This window comes from Aquarana catesbeiana, linkage group LG02 (assembly GCF_042186555.1).
Source record: "Aquarana catesbeiana isolate 2022-GZ linkage group LG02, ASM4218655v1, whole genome shotgun sequence".
In the NCBI taxonomy this organism is placed as follows: domain Eukaryota; kingdom Metazoa; phylum Chordata; class Amphibia; order Anura; family Ranidae; genus Aquarana; species Aquarana catesbeiana.
Window position 1 is genome coordinate 196924451 of NC_133325.1, and position 15864 is coordinate 196940314.

General features: G+C 44.3%; 1 protein-coding gene across 2 annotated transcripts in view; it reads left to right on the forward strand.

The window, feature by feature from the left end:
* The first annotated feature begins 215 nt into the window (after positions 1 to 215).
* ERICH6B (glutamate rich 6B) overlaps positions 216 to 15864 on the forward strand; it is a 277532-nt gene continuing 261883 nt past the window's right edge. The window contains exon 1 of one of the 2 annotated variants that reach the window (XM_073614158.1): positions 216 to 1498. The gene's annotated coding sequence lies outside the window, so the exon portion shown is untranslated. Of the gene's footprint in view, positions 1499 to 13315; positions 13482 to 15864 lie in introns of those variants that run through there. The other variant, XM_073614159.1, reaches the window with a different exon arrangement.

Consider the following 15864-nt stretch of genomic DNA (forward strand, 5'->3'; position numbering starts at 1 on the left):
TACGAAAATTCTCGTACGACAGAATTAAAAAATCAGAAGTGATGTCATGTGTTGTAGTGTATTTGTATTGTATTTTAAGACGACAACTGTACTGATTAAACGAAAATCGCCCGATCTGGTATCGTACGAGAAAAATTTTCGTGCACGTCCGATCAGATAATATCGGCTGAATTGTCGTGAACGGATCTCGAAAGCATTGTACTAACGATCCGATTATTGTCAAAAGCGGTATTTTTCGTCCTATTTTTGGATCGTGTTTACGGGCCACAAGTCTGAGAACTGAGCGATCAAACACCGCTGATTGCTCAGTTCTCATGAGAGCAGAGAGTCGGTGACTGTCAGTCACTGCTGTCTGCTCGTCCCCCCCCAAACCCCCCACGCTCACTGGAGTTCTGGGCTGTGGAGGGGGCTGGAGTGGCTGACTCAGGCTGAGCCAGGTGCGGGTCCAGGCTCCTGGGTGGATCGCAACCATATTCTTTAGCCAAATTAGATAATCAACAGAACCGCGCTAACAAATACATTTAGGATTGTGGAAAACCACAATTTAAAAAATTATTGAAATAATCTCACAAAGTGTAACAAAATTAAAAAAACACAATATGTATTCCAACCCAGATAGTGATACTTGAAAATCATACGTGACTTAAAATAAATGAATAAAAAAAGTAAACAGTAAATAAATCAGTGAATAGTGGTGACTCCAATATGTGAAAACAATGACTTTAGGGATGACATGCAAATTTAAAGTGTTTTTGACGCATCGCATTCGTCATGAACTCGCATCAGTGTGAACCGAGCCTTAATGACTTTATTACTTCACAAAAGAATTACAAAACAAAATCTGTTTCACTAAATGGGATTGCATATTTGTGAATCCAAGCTGCTTGATAGAAAAAAAAAAAAAAAACATTTGCCAATCTTCTGGAAAGACAGACAGCTTGGCTATACAAAGAAACTGCACTAACATGAGTGACTGTTGCCTTAGAGACAGAACATACAACACAAGACAGGAGGTGAGGACATGCGGAGACAATAGACGGGCCAACAACTTCCACAGACAGAGAGGGAAGGCGGGTTCCAGAACACTTCAGGCCTGCAGAGAACTGGGTCAGGTGCAGTGATTTACTGTTCTCTTTCCAACAAAGACACAAAATAAATCAGACCACTTGTAGCTTAATGATAGAATCAGTAATGTGGAAGCAGCTTGTTTGTATATCAGCAGTGTTGCTCACAGCCTTTTCCAGCCTTCCTTTTGTGAGCACTAATTTCAGAGACATTTAAAGGAGAACTTTAGTAAGGAAAAAAAAAAGTTGTTGAGAGCCTTGATTAAACTTCAGTCTTTGATCACCTCTAGTCCCCCGCTGTTCCTTTTTAATCACTGCCATCGATTGTGGATGCATCCACTTTGACTTTTCACGTACTTTGTCATTAAACTAGCAGCAAGCCAAAAAAAAAACTTGCCAAACATCCTCTCCGGCAATTACAAAACGCAGAACAGGTAAGAAGTTATTTTTACGGCTTATATGTTGTTAAAGTTTGTGTTTTGCCTGGTGCCCCCTTTTAGTTATATTGGATGCTTTTATAACTGTTACATTTTATCCTGTTTGTACTGTGAATGTTGAAACTTTTTTGTCAGTCTATGTTTACTGTTTTCTGGCCTATTTCATGCTGTTGAGTTTTGACGCTGTTACGCTGTGTTTTTTTTTTTTTTTTTAATTTGCAATCAGCCATAACATTATGACTAGAGATGGACTCGGGCGTGTTCGAAATCCTACGTGCCTGATCCCACCAGGAAGCCAACACTGCACAGCGCTAATCACAAGCAGTGAGGCGATTCTCAATTTGCAGCTGCACGGATCAGGAAATGTCTCACTGCCTGTGATTAGCCATGTGTAGTGTCAGCTTCCTGGCGGGATCGGGCATGTGGGATTTCGAACACGCCCATCTCTAATTTAATGCGGCCCTGCGGTTGGTCACAGAACATCATGGGCCTGGTGCTGAGGATTTTGGTGGGCCTTTTTATGGAGATAAATAAAATGAAAATGCGAACAATTTTTGTTAAAACAAATTAAATTAAATAGAGAGGGGGAGTGAGAGAAAGAAGGGTGGGGGGGGGGATGAGAGAGAATAGGTGCCTTTGGGTAATCTTAGTAGGGTAGTAATGTGGCATGCATAGTGCACCATGGCGAATTGTGGGTGGAGCCACACTGCACTGAGCCCTCGTTCACATTGCAGCATTTCGTCATGCGATTTGACAGGTCAAATAGCACGACAAGTCGGAGCCTATTGCCAGCAATGGCACCGCTCTAATCAGAGCGGTGCCATTCCCGACAATACACATGCACTACTTTTCCAATTTCAGGTGTGACTTCATTAGACATCTACAGATTTCTTTCAAGTCGCACTGACAGGCGGCTTTGAAATCCTGCAATTTCAGATGAAGTCACACGATTTCAAAGCTCAATGTGAACAAGGGCTAAGGGTAGGAGGGGCTGCCCTACACGCAATGCATGGGAATGTGCGTGCTCTGTCACATCTGCATGATGTGAATGGAGCCTTACACTTACTAACCATGTAACAGGGGCATTTACTATGAAAGACCCTTCCCTGCCTCGCTGCATCTTTTTCGACCTCCTCTCAGTACACATGTGCATTCTAAATCCCCCTGCTAACCTCTGCACTGTCCCCTGCACCCCCTCATCTCTGCCTAAATCCACTTACCTCTGCTTATCTTTGCATCCCAGCCCCCCTGCACACCCCCTCTTTGGTCATGTTTGCCCTCCAAACTGTAATCCCTTCTCTGCTTACCTCTGGACACCCCCCCCCCCCCCCATATCATTTGCCCACCTTTGCAGTACAGGCTGATAGCAGGCTCAGTGATTGTGGCAGGCAGGTTTTGTTGTACAACCCCAATTACAGCAGCATTCAGCAAAGGTGATGGTGGACGAGGGCTCCAGAGTTTGACATACCTATGAAAGCTCTAATAATTTGCATATCCATGTCACCGTGATTTACACATCAGTCATGTGTACACTGCACAAAGCAGGGCTGGGCAGCATTGTTGACTCACAGCGCTGGGCTGGGCCTATCTTAAGGAATGGGCCTGGAGCTGCAGCTCCAATAGCCCTTATGTTAATCCGGCCCTGACCACCTACCTAATATTGAGTAGCTCCCTCTTTTGCCTTTAAATCAGCCCTGACCCATCAAGGCATGGGCGCCACTAGACCTCTGAAGGTATGCTGTAGTATCTGCCTCAGCCAGCTTGCCTTCTTCCCATAGTGCATCCTGATGCCATCTGTTCTGCAGGTAAACAATACACATGCAACCAGCCATCTATATGATGTAAAATAGTTCATCAAACCAGGCCACCTTGTTTCATTGCTCTGTGGTCCAGTTATGATGCTCACATGCCTATCGTAGATGCTTTTGGCTGAGGACACGGGTCAGCCTGGGCACCCAGACCATCTGTGGCTGCACAGCCCCATACACAACAAATTGCAACGCACTGTGTGTTATGACATATTTCTATCAGAACCAGCATTAATGTTTTCAGCCATTTAAGCTACAGTAGCTCCAGCCTTTGTTTCTCATCAGTGGCAGCCCATGACTCTGTCGCCAGTTTACCGGTTTTCTATCCTTGGACTCATTTTGGTAGGTCCTGATGCCTGCAGACCGGGAACATCCTACAAGAGCTGTAGTTTTAAAGTTGCCTACTACAGATTGATCTTTGTACTATTTCACTGTTATTATGCTACTGATACATATGATCTTTGTCTGCATTAAGGGTAACTCCACTGATTTTCCCAGAAGTCTGCACTAAGATATAAGATATCCCCCTGCAATAGGAATTTTAGTTTTTGTGAGATCATCTACAAAGGTTAAAGAGGAACTAAACTTTCTCAACCAACAATAACTTTTTTTAATCTTTATGCTGACAGCATTAGTTAACAGATATGGTGATATATTAAATGTTCTTTTGTTTTTTTTTGTTTTTTTTTAACATATTCTTCAGTTGTTTCCTGGTTTCTGGCCTAGGCCAGAATGCTGTCATACATCCCATAAGTCTTCATTGACATTTTTTTCTTTTCTCTCGGGAGGAGGGTTGTAACCTGTGTAAAGGTGTAGTTAGCCTTTATTATTATTATTATTTGTATTATTATACAGGATTTATATAGCGCCGACAGTTTACGCAGCGCTTTACAACATTAGGGCAGACAGTACAAGTGCAATACAATTCAATACAGGAGGAATCAGAGGGCCCTGCTCGTTAGAGCTTACAATCTAGGAGGGAGGGTCAAGTTATACAAAGGGTAATAGCTGTGGGGGATGAGCTAATGGAGAAAATAGTGCAGTTGTTAGATGGAGGCAGGATAGGCTTCTCTGAAGAGGAAAGTTTTCAGGGATCGCCTAAAAGTGGATAAAGTTGGAGACAGTCTGACAGATTGGGGTAGGGAATTCCAGAGGATGGGCGAGGCTCGGGAGAAGTCCTGGAGGCGGATATGGGAGGAGGTGATGAGGAAGCTAGAGAGCAGGAGGTCTTGGGAGGAACGGAGATGGCGATTAGGTTGGTATTTTGAGACTAGGTTAGTGATGTAGCTGGGGGCAGAGTTGTGGATGGCTTTGTAACTTATTGTTAGTATTTTGAATTTAATTCGTTGGGCGAGTGGTAGCCAATAGAGGGATTGGCAGAGAGGGGTAGCGGACACTGAGCGGTTTGTAAGGTGGATGAGTCTGGCAGCAGCATTCATGATGGACTGAAGGGGGGGATAGTCTGTTTAAAGGTAAGCCAATGAGGAGTGAGTTGCAGTAGTCAAGGCGAGAGATAACCAGGGAGTGAATCAGGAGCTTTGTGGTTTCATTGGTTAGAAAGGGACGTAGTTTAGAGATGTTGCGGAGGTTGAGGCGGCAAGCTTTGGAAAGTGATTGGATGTGGGGCTGAAAGGAGAGTTCAGAATCCAGGATAACACCTAGTACCCTGACATGTGGGGACGGGTGGATGGTTTTGCCGTTGCTTTTGACAGAGAAGTCGGGGGAAGAGGAACGTGGGGGAGGAAATATTATAAGCTCGGTTTTGGACAAGTTGAGTTTGAGGAAGTGGTGTGACATCCATACAGATATGTCGGTTAGTAAGTTAGTGATGCGTGAGGAGACTGATGGAGTGAGTTGAGGTGTGGAGAGATAGATTTGTGTGTCATCAGCATAGAAATGATATTGAAAGCCTTGAGAGGCTATCAGCTGACCCAGGGAAGAGGTGTAGATTGAAAATAAAAGAGGTCCAAGAACAGAACCTTGGGGGACCCCGACAGAGAAGGGAAGAGGAGTGGAGAAAGTAGAATTGTAAGTGACACTGAAGGTGCGTTGGGATAGGTAGGATGAGAGCCACTGAAGAGCACAGTCACGGAGACCGAGGAAGTAAAGTTTTTTTGAGGAGGAGGGGGTGGTGAACCGTGTCAAAGGCAGCTGAAAGATCCAGAAGTAGGAGTACAGAATAGTGTCCGTTGGTTTTTGCAGTTAGTAGGTCATTTGTGAGTTTTAAAAGAGCAGTTTCTGTGGACTGTTGAGGGCGAAATCCAGATTGAAGGGGATCAAGAAGGTTGTTTTTAATGAGGTGGTCACTCGGTTGTAAACCAGGTGTTCAAGGAGTTTAGAGGAAAAGGGGAGCAAGGAGATTGGGCGTAGGTTGTTAAGATTGGTGGGGTCCAAGGACGGCTTTTTGAGTAAGGGGGTGACCAGTGCATGTTTTAGAGCATCGGGGAAGATGCCAGAGGTGAGGGAGAGATTGAAGATGTGGGTTAGAGAGTGTAGGATGGGGTCAGAGGGTGACCGTAGCATTTGAGAGGGAATAGGGTCCAGGGGACAGGTGGTTAGGTGGGCAATAGAAAGGAGTTTAGCAACTTCATCTGTAGTAGTAGATTTGAATAGGGGGAGTGTCAGTTGTACCTGTTGACATGGGGTCTTAGCTGGGGGAGATACCTGTAGAATGGAGATTTCATCACGGATTGTATCAATCTTGTTTTTGAAGTGATTAGCGATTTCCTGGGCAGTGAGTAAGTCAGTGGGTGGAGGCGGTGGAGGACAAAGTAGAGAGTTGAAGGTAGAGAAGAGTTTACGGGGATTGGATGAGAAAGTGTTAATAAGAGTTGTAAAATAGGTTTGCTTGGCAGTGTGGAGGAAAGAATAGTATATTTGGAGGGCAGATTTGTATTGGTTGAAGTCTTTGAGAGACTTAGTCTTGTGCCACAGACGCTCAAGAGCGCGACTACGTTTTTTGAGAATTTTAGTGTCATCTGTTTGCCAGGGTTGTAGGGGTCGAGGCCTGATTCTGCGTGTAGTGAGGGGAGCGAGCTTGTCCAGGGTGGAGGACAGAGATTTATTGTAGATGGACATGGCTTGGTTGGGGCAGGACAGGGGAGAGATTTTGTCATAGAGGTGGTCAGTAGCAGAATAGAGGAGACAGGAGTTGAAGTTGCGAAAGCTTCTACGGGTGATGATTAGGCGATTGGAGGGAAAGGTGGTGGAAGACAGGGGGCGAGAGAAACTAATAAGGTGGTGGTCGGAAAGAGGAAAAGGATTGTTTGAGAAGTTGCACGGAGTGCATAGGTAGGAGAATACAAGGTCAAGGGTGTTGCCATCAGAGTGAGTAGAAGCCTGTACCCATTGCTTCAGGTCAAATGAAGAGGTTAGACTAAGAAGTTTAGAAGTAGCAGGAGTGTTTGTATTAGCAGGGATGTTGAAATCACTGAGAAGGATTGTGGGAATATCCGAAGAGAGAAAGTAGGGTAGCCAGGCAGAAAACTCATCAAGGAAAGTCGATAATGGTCCAGGGGGCTGGTAGATAACAGCAATTCTTAGGGAAGTAGGAGAGAATAGACGTATACAGTGGGCTTCGAATGATGAGAGGGAAAAAGAGGGAGGAGGGTGAATAACCTGGAAGGTGCTCTGGGGGGATAGGAGGAATCCCACTCCACCTCCCTTGCGTCCATTAGGCCTAGGGGAGTGAGTCCAGTGAAGGCCACCCTGGGAGAGGGAAGCAGGAGAAGGGGTGTCATATTCGTGGAGCCAGGTTTTGGTGAGAGCAAGTAGATTAAAGGAATTAGTGACAAGGAGGTCATGAACAGCAGTGAGTTTGTTGCAGACAGAGCGGGCGTTCCAGAGGGCACAGGAGAGAGGGAGGCTGGCGTTGGGAAGAAGAGGAATGGAGACTAAATTGTGTAGATTTCGACTACTGCCAGAGGGTGTAGGGTGATGGTGATGGTGATGGGTGTGTTGGGCACAGTTAAATAAGGGAGGCCCAGGGTTTGGGGAAATGTCTCCAGCGATTAGGAGAAGCAGAAGAGTGAGGGAGGTAATATGAGAATATGATTTGTATGAGGGGACATGCTTTAGTATCCTGGGGGGTATGTTAGCAAGTGGGCTTAGAGTTAGAAAGAGGTGATGAGTGCAGTAGTAGGGGGAGTGGAGAAGTGAGGGTGATATGTACAGATTGTGTGGTGGAGCAGAGGGATGTAGAAAAGAGAGCTTGAGGAGAGAGGCTGCAATTGTGAAGAGGAGGAGAGGTAAAGAGAGCATGTTTCAGAGAAGGTGAGATAATATGAAAATGAGATCACCTGCAATCTGCTATGGTTAGCTTTGTGCAAATTGCTGAAGTGCAAGAGCAGAAGTGCCACTTATTTTCAGAGCCCCACTTCTTTGGAAGAACCCCCTGTATGTTCCCCCGTAAAGAAGGCCTTGTTATATACTGTGTTGGGTGTGGATGGAATCTGGCAATTAATCAATTAGGAGGGGATATTAGGAACACAGCAAGCAGGGCATAACTTTCACACCGCAATCAAACTGCAAGGGGACTAAAAGGCCAAAATTGTAAAGATAAGGAAACCCATAATTTAGGTAAGACTTAATGGCTAAATAAACATTGAAATAATGTGAGCATGGCTACAGATGTAGTTGAGACAGCGGTGACAAACAGATTTACCAAAAATGTATATAAGCGGTCAGTCAATTTTCAGTTTGCAGGACATGGGAATATAAACGCAGATTACCAAAAATGTATATAAGCCTTTAGGCTGGGTTCACACTTGAGAACGCAGTAGCTCACAGCAGGAGTCCGGTGCGTCTCCATTCACCGTTTCAGGTCTGATTTCAGCCCGAATTTTGAATTCTTAATTCAGACCAGAAGATGCACAGGGCTCCTTTGCAATTTGCACCGGAGCAGCTGCAGAGATGTGTGAACCGGCTCCTTAGAGAGCCGGTCACAATCTCCTGCTATGTGAATTGGATGCAGGGAAACCCTCATCCAAATCACATAAATGTGAACCCAGCCTTAAAGGCAAGTGGCCAAAAATGCCAGCCTTCCATGCCTGCTCTAGGGACGTATGGCATCAGTTTAACCACTTGCTGACCAGCCGCCGCAGTTTTACTGCAGCAGAATGGCACGGCTGGGCGAAACAACGTTTTCTTACGTCGCTTCGCCTTTTGGCCACTAGGGGCGCATGTGTGCCCGCAATGCGTGCCCAGCAGGCGCGATGACCATCGGGCTCCCGCGATCGCTCGTGACCCCTTCCCTGTCAGTGACATTTACACAGTAATCAGTGCATTTTTATAGCACTGATCGCTGTATAATTGTCAATGGTCCCAAAAATGTGTCCGATCTGTCCGCCATAATGTAGCAGTCCCGATAAAAATGGCAGCTCGCCGCCATTACTAGTAAAAAAGAAAAAATAATAATAAAAATGCCATAAATCTATCCCCTATTTTGTAGACAATATAACTTTTGTGCAAACCAATCAATATACGCTTATTGTGATTTTTTTTTTTTTTTTTTTTTTTTTTACCAAAAATATGTAGAAGAATAGATATCGGCCAAACTGAGGAAAAAATTTGTTTCTTGATAAAAAAAAAATGTGGGATATTTATTATAGCAAAAAGTAAAAGATATTGTGTTTTTTTTCAAAATTGTCGCTCTTCTTTTGTTTATAGTGCAAAAAATAAAAACCGCAGAGGTGATCAAATACCACCAAAAGAAAGCTCTATTTGTGAGAAAAAAGTGGCCTCAATTTTGTTTGGGTGCAGCGTCGCATGACCGCGCAATTGTCAGTTAAAGCGACACAGTGCCGAATTGCAAAAAATGGCCTGGTCATTCAGCAACCAAATCTTCCGGGGCTGAAGCGGTTAAGCTAGAATGAACCTCAGCTGTAACTATGAATAAAATGGTGCAGCAATCCATGTTCACATCTATCCAGAGGAAAACAACCTGAGCTGTTAAGCCATGCTGGAATTTTCAGCTAATATAGCTAGAGCTCAATACATAAAAAGCACCTAGCTTTCCTTTGTAAAAGGACTAGTTAAACCTTGTCCTGGTGAGTGAAAAGAATATTCCTGTCGCCAGATCAAGGGTTAATCACAGCTAGCAATGCTGCTTGCAAATACTCTAGGATTAAACAGAATACAAAGAAAGCAAATAGTGTATGAATAAGAACATGAACAAATATGACCTAAATGAGAATGCATGCCAAATTCATATTTAAGCCTCGTACACACGATCGGATTGTTGGCCAACAAAACCGTGGCCTTTTGTCCAAGGGGCATTGTCCCACACTTTTTTGCATGCAAACGGCAAGGAATTGTCGACCAACAAACACAAACGTTCTGATGTACTATGTGGTTTTTCAGCTCTTTAGTAGAAGTTTGGTGAGTGTTGATTCGCGCTTTTCAGTTCGCGCTTTTCAATTCGCGCTTTTCATTTTGTGCTTTTCAGTTAGTTTCTGAACGGCCATTCGTCAACCAGACATGTTGCAGAATCGGAGGAGATAACGTGCTATTTATTATTGGCCTTGGAGTTATTGCTTTGAAAATATTTTTTGGTTGAATAATGATTTGATTTGTTATATTTTCTATATTTTTGGATGTATAGAATTCACTTTTTGTTTACGTTCTATTGGCATATAGCATGTCTAATTTTATTTGTTTTCTTTTTTTAATGCACAATAAAAGAAATTGTGTAGAATAATACTTGGCTATGTGTTTTACTTCAAATTATAGATTGGGAGTAGGCAGTTACATTTAAAAAAATAACTTGCCCAATAAAAAAAAAAAAAAAAAAAAAGCATAATATCATTCTTGATATCACTAGAAAAAAAAAAGCCTTTGAAAATTTGTTTGCAATAACTCCATCAGTATCACCAGCAAAGCAGCTTCATTATTATCCCATTAAAGAAGAAGAGAATGTGCGCTGCATTTCTAGATTTCATAATTTGCCACGTCACGTATGTTCATTCTCCATTACGAGCGCTAGTTTACAAGATCGACCGCTTCTGACTCGTCCTTGCTTCCGAGCATGCGTCTTTGTACTTCGGGCTTTTGTCCGACGGACTTGTGTGCACGCACTCGGAAAATCCATCAACAGACATTTGTCTGCGGAAAGTTTTAAAACCTGCTATCCAACATTTGTCCGTGGCTTTAGTGTCTTTAACTTAATTAAACATTGATGCTCTTAGTCAATTGCCTGGGTTCCTGTGAATGCAGAGTCTCCCCTATTTTCGACCAAGAAACAATGTATGTGTTCTAGATTAGGCTAGGTTCACACCTTTTTAACTCTGAATTTTCCTGTGTTTTTAATATGTTTTTAGGCGCATGATGCATGATTTTATTGCATTTTAATGTGTTTTTTGCTTTGGCCAGTAAAAGTCAATATCTGCTTTGACATCATTAGGTGTCCAGTGTGTTGGATCTGCTTTATGGTTTTCTGTATGGTGTGTTTGTGTGCTATCAGAGCAATCTTGAGCCATGTCTGCTATTCCAGCTTTTTTGCAGCAGCAGATACAGGGGGTTATTACTATACAGGTTTTATATAGCGCCAACAGTTTGTGCAGCTCTTTACAACATGAGGGCAGACATTACAGTTACATTACAATTTGGTACAATAGGAGTCAGAGGGCCCTGCTCGTTTTCTTGTAATATGGAAGCCACCTTCAGAATAAGGATGCCTCTAACCAATGTGAATGAGTAAGGGGTACTTAGTAGCCCTCCTTACTCATTCATGCCCAAAAAATGTATGATGTAAATAAACACATAGACAGCATTGTATTTTATTTTAAAAATAAAAAAATGTTCCATGGTGTAAATCCATCATCAATCATGTCATCCAGTGGTGTAGATCCAGCAATCACAATGAATGATGACCTGCTGACACATACTAAACCTGGAAAGTGCACAATCTGGTGCAGCAGCGCATGGTAGCCAATCAGCTTCTAACTTTAGCTTGTTCATTTAAGCTTTGACCAAAAAAAAAACTAGAAGCTGATTGGTTTCTATGCACAGCCACACCAGATTTTGCACTCTCCAGTTTTAATAAATCAACCCCAATATGCCAACCAATGTCAAGGATTGTCTCTCACTGCAAATGACGACAACCTGACTGGCTGCTGAATGTCAACAAATCGGGTGGATTGTAAATCCAGTGATTGTGACAGTAAATTATGCTTAATGCAATTTCACCGAATATGGTCATGACCATATGAAGAACGTCATTAACCAGGGTCCCCCTGGCCACTTTTACAAATAGAGTAAAAGAGTTTGAAAACAATCCTGATTTTAGGTTAAAAAGATAACGTGCTTTAAAGCACCCATATGATATAAACTTAAACAGAATCTAGCAGATCTTCGTACATCTTAGTGACTGTTGTTTAATCATGTTTGAGATATACTGTAGTGTGTATAATATATTATGGCAGAGCATTGCCCTGCCATGGTGTAGAAGGAGGTTGTGACCCAGAACTTGTCAACTGGACGGCTTGAGGGGCTCCAGGGAGCTTGTAACATGAAGAGGAAACTGGCCTTTCAGTTTCCTTATTGCTTTGGGACCTGGAACTCGTGGATTTCTGAGAGATCCGGGTGGGATGAAATCCCTAGTCCTGGGTCCTGATTTTAAGAATAGCCAGCATATTAATTGGTCAAGTGTGTGCTGGGCTTTTAGTAACAACCTGACCATGGTTCTGGGCTCCACCCAGCAGATAGGAAGTCTGCGTACCAGGAGTCAGGAGGGCTCCATGGGGGAGCCAGTGCAGCAAGAGGCTGCTAGCTGTGTGCACCAAGTTGGTCGGTGAAACAGTCTGTATGAGACAGATAAGGGCCTGGCGTGTAAGGCCAGAGCAGCAGTGCTGCAAGTGAGAGCCAAGTAGGCCGAATGTCATTTTGTTGATGGGAAAAGGGATGCTGAAAACCCTGCGAGGGAAACCTATGTAGTGGGCACCTACTTTTATGTAGGTGACCTCTTTGTTAGCTTACAATTTCAGGTAAATTTAGGCAGGCTTGTACCATATAGCAGGCCTGTTTGTTTATTTGGGATCTGAGTGACAGGTAGTTTGTGTGCGAGTTCTGGCCAATCATTAATTTGTTTGGCAGGAGGCGGGACTCTCATATAAAAAGCCGGTTCACATGGTGAGTGAGGAGTTCAAGTTTGGAGAGAAGCCCAGCCTGGTTCCAGGAGGGGAGAGGTTCCCCCTCTGGGGAGCCAATGGAGCCCCCCCTGCGAGGAGGGTGGGGAACCGGCACCCATAGAGGAGTAGATGACACCGTACAGCATGTAGTCGCTGGTGTCGTTGGCCGCCCCTGCGGGGAAGGGAGCGTGCCAGAAAAGAGGAAAGGGATGAAAGAATCATTGCAGAAGAAGTAGCAACTAAGCGGAAGGAAACTGGGCGATCGATCGTATGAGTGGCATGGACTATTGATCACTTGAGTGAAAACCCAAGGGTAGGGTGCTACCAGAGGCTGAGGGATGTTGGTACGCAAGTCAGTGAGACAGGTGGTGATGGCCTGTGACTTTGGGTTCAGCAAAGCCCCGGGATTCCAATCAGTCAAGCAGGAAAAGTTATTCAGAGTGACTTTTCTTTGGCTCAACTTGGGAGTACCATGCAGATGGGAAGTAGTGGTAAAGAGGTGGCGGTAAAGCTACTAGTACACACATAGAGATACAGACTCTCCTTGAAAAGTTCTGCAGATGAAGTTATTCAGAGTGACTCATTATCAATTATTCTCTATCAAATCTCCTTCCATCTTCCCTGATGAAGAAATCACATAGAGTGATTTCATATTATCCGCAATGATTCTAGGTCTTTGCATGAGAGGCAAAGGAAAAAATTACAAAGCACCAAAAGAGCATCTCAGAGAACCCTTCTCCTATCCAAGTTTATGTTACTTAAATAAAAGCAAGAGCAAAATGCAATATGGACTGTTTCTGATTGTATGGGCTGCGATGGGTCAGGTGGTAAATGTGAATTACGGATGTAATAATTAATCAGCCGCTCCTTCAGGGGTAAGCGCTACACCTATGTTTGTCTTCTGAACTTGCTTTTAATAAAAATGGGCAAACAAAGCCCTTAAAAAGAAGAACCAGCCAGTGGCGGTGTCCTTAAAGCTCTACATTTGACGCTGGTCCTTTACACATGGTGGAGAATGTGGGCACAATCTGAGATCCCTACAATCAAGTAAGTTCATCTGTTATGTGAACTGTGTTTTGATGCATGAGACTGCATAATTTGTGTGTGCAGGTGAGGAGAACCTGCAAGAGAAAGATAACTAGCCTTAAAGAGACAGTGCTCCAATTTGTTGCTGAACTGTGCAGTTATCCTGGAGTGACTGAGTATGGGGCGGTCAAAGCTCCTAAAAGAAGCAAGGATGGCTGAGATGATAGATAGGGCTCTGTGACTAGAGGGGTTGTTACCACCTGAACGAGCCCCATGCCCTAAACAGAGTTTGCCAAGGAGAAGGAGGGCTGTTGTTACCCCTAGCAACACTGGTGCAATAAGTGCACAGGTGACTGCGAGTATAGAGAATCCACCAAATTCTGAGTCTGCAGTGGATTGGTGCAAGCGGCACCTGGCAGCACTGAACCAGGTTAAAGAGGAAAGCAACCCAACCCTTAGTGTAAGGAGAGAGCGGCTGGATGCTCATATCTAGGGGAGGGGTGTTGTTGCCCCTGGCAATGCTGGTGCAAGTAGGTCAGCTATCAAGGTGCAGAGGCCTAAGCTTGAAAGCAGTGTGGGAAGCCCTGACAAGACATGGAACCAAGTGCGCTGTTTGCGGTGCAGTGAGTGGGGGCATGCAGTCTCCAAGTACTCTTTGTCCCAGGCTCCAGTGCAAAGCTTCCTAGCAAAGCAAAGGTCTGCATCTATGTTTGAGAAGCCTGCTTTGAGTGCTAGGAGTGAGCAACAGGCTTACCAGAAGTTTGAAAGGAGTGCAGTTGCCCATAGCAACCCCTATGATGTCAGGTCGGAGAACTGCAAGACAGATATTGCCTATAGAGGATCGTGGTAAGTTTAAAGTGACACCGCTTCATAGAAAGAGAAGTCTACGTGTTTGGGAGAGCCAGCAAAGTGCAGCTGGGAAAGCACAGTTTCCGTTAGCAACTAGAGAAAATGTGCCAATGGGAATGAGGAGCTACAAGAAAGAGGTGGCTCATCATCCTCATAGAGATTCCAGTGAGATCCTGCATGTTGGGAGAGTGCCATCTCCCTTAGCAACAGGAGAAAGTCACCAAGTATCATGCCTGGAATGTGGTCAACTGGGGCATGGGATTTTTTCTCGTACCAGATTGTGGAATATGGCTGCTGATATTGTTGCTGGGCTTAACTCTTCGCCTGCAAGCCTGGATTCCTGTATTAAAATGTTTGCAGTCACCCCTGGCAACAGAGAGGAAATTCCTGTTGTGCCTGCTGTAGTTTCATCCCCTCGCCACCAGAGGGAGTTGGCCAGTAGAAGTGCAGTACAAGAAAGTCAACATACTCAAATAAACATGGCAAGACCTGTTACTCGAATGGGTAAGACTGTTGCTGTTGAAGTCATGGGAAAGACTGACTGTGGGATTGCTCACACTGAAGTGGAAGTGATCCCAGAGGGGAGATCCACTATTGGTGCAGAAAAGGACTTGCCTCACTGCAGTGCCCTGACCAGTGGGGAGGCAAGTGTTAAAATTGAATTTGATGATGTGAAACTTACTGAGGAGTATGTTCATACTGGGATTGAGTTAACTAATGGTGATAATGTGATGCTTAATGAGGTAGGGCTATTCCCTTTAGCAATAGTATATAAGGCTGCAGAGGTGTCCATAGAAACCTCAAGAGAGCTCTGTGTGTTGGAGCAAGAGGTTGCCCGGGACAACTGTGGTGCCACTCTGATGGATAAGAGGGTACTTGACCTTGGTGATAATGTGTCAAATGGTAAAACTAAAATGTCTGAAATTACCTGTGGTGATAATGGGTTACTGCGGTCTGTCGCTGCTGACAGCAAAAGTCTTCATGAGTTTAATGAAGCCCCACCCGAGCAAGGTGGTGAAGTTATGGTATTGCAGCCTGCTGTGTTTTAAAAATGTTTTGATTTAAACAAAAGTGATATGTGCAATGTGCCTGCTGTGGAGCCACTCTGTCCTGTGTCTCCTTTGGCAGTTGGAGCGGTACTGCGTAGTACCTCTGATGGGAGCACAGAGAAAATAGACTGGGACAGATGGGCAACAAGTCTGTTGGCTTTATTGAAAGAAGTCTCAGTGTGTAACAATGGAGCGGACACCATTTCATACTTGCCAACAATCCCGATTTTCCAGGGACAATCACGATTTTTGGACCCTCGTCCAGATTTCAGCTTGTCCCCGATTTTTTTTTTTTTTTCCCCCAGGGATTTTGTTTTTGTCCCAGGAAAATCGGGAATGTTTTGGCCTAAAAACGGCAGCGGGCTACACAAAGATGGCCGCTGCCTTTGCCAGGAGTATTGTTTCCCCTTGTGTTCAGTGGAGAGGAGAGGGCAGCCAATCTGCTTCTCTCTTCAGTGCTGCAGGGATTGGAAACCCCTCCCCTCTCCACTGAACACAGCAGGAGG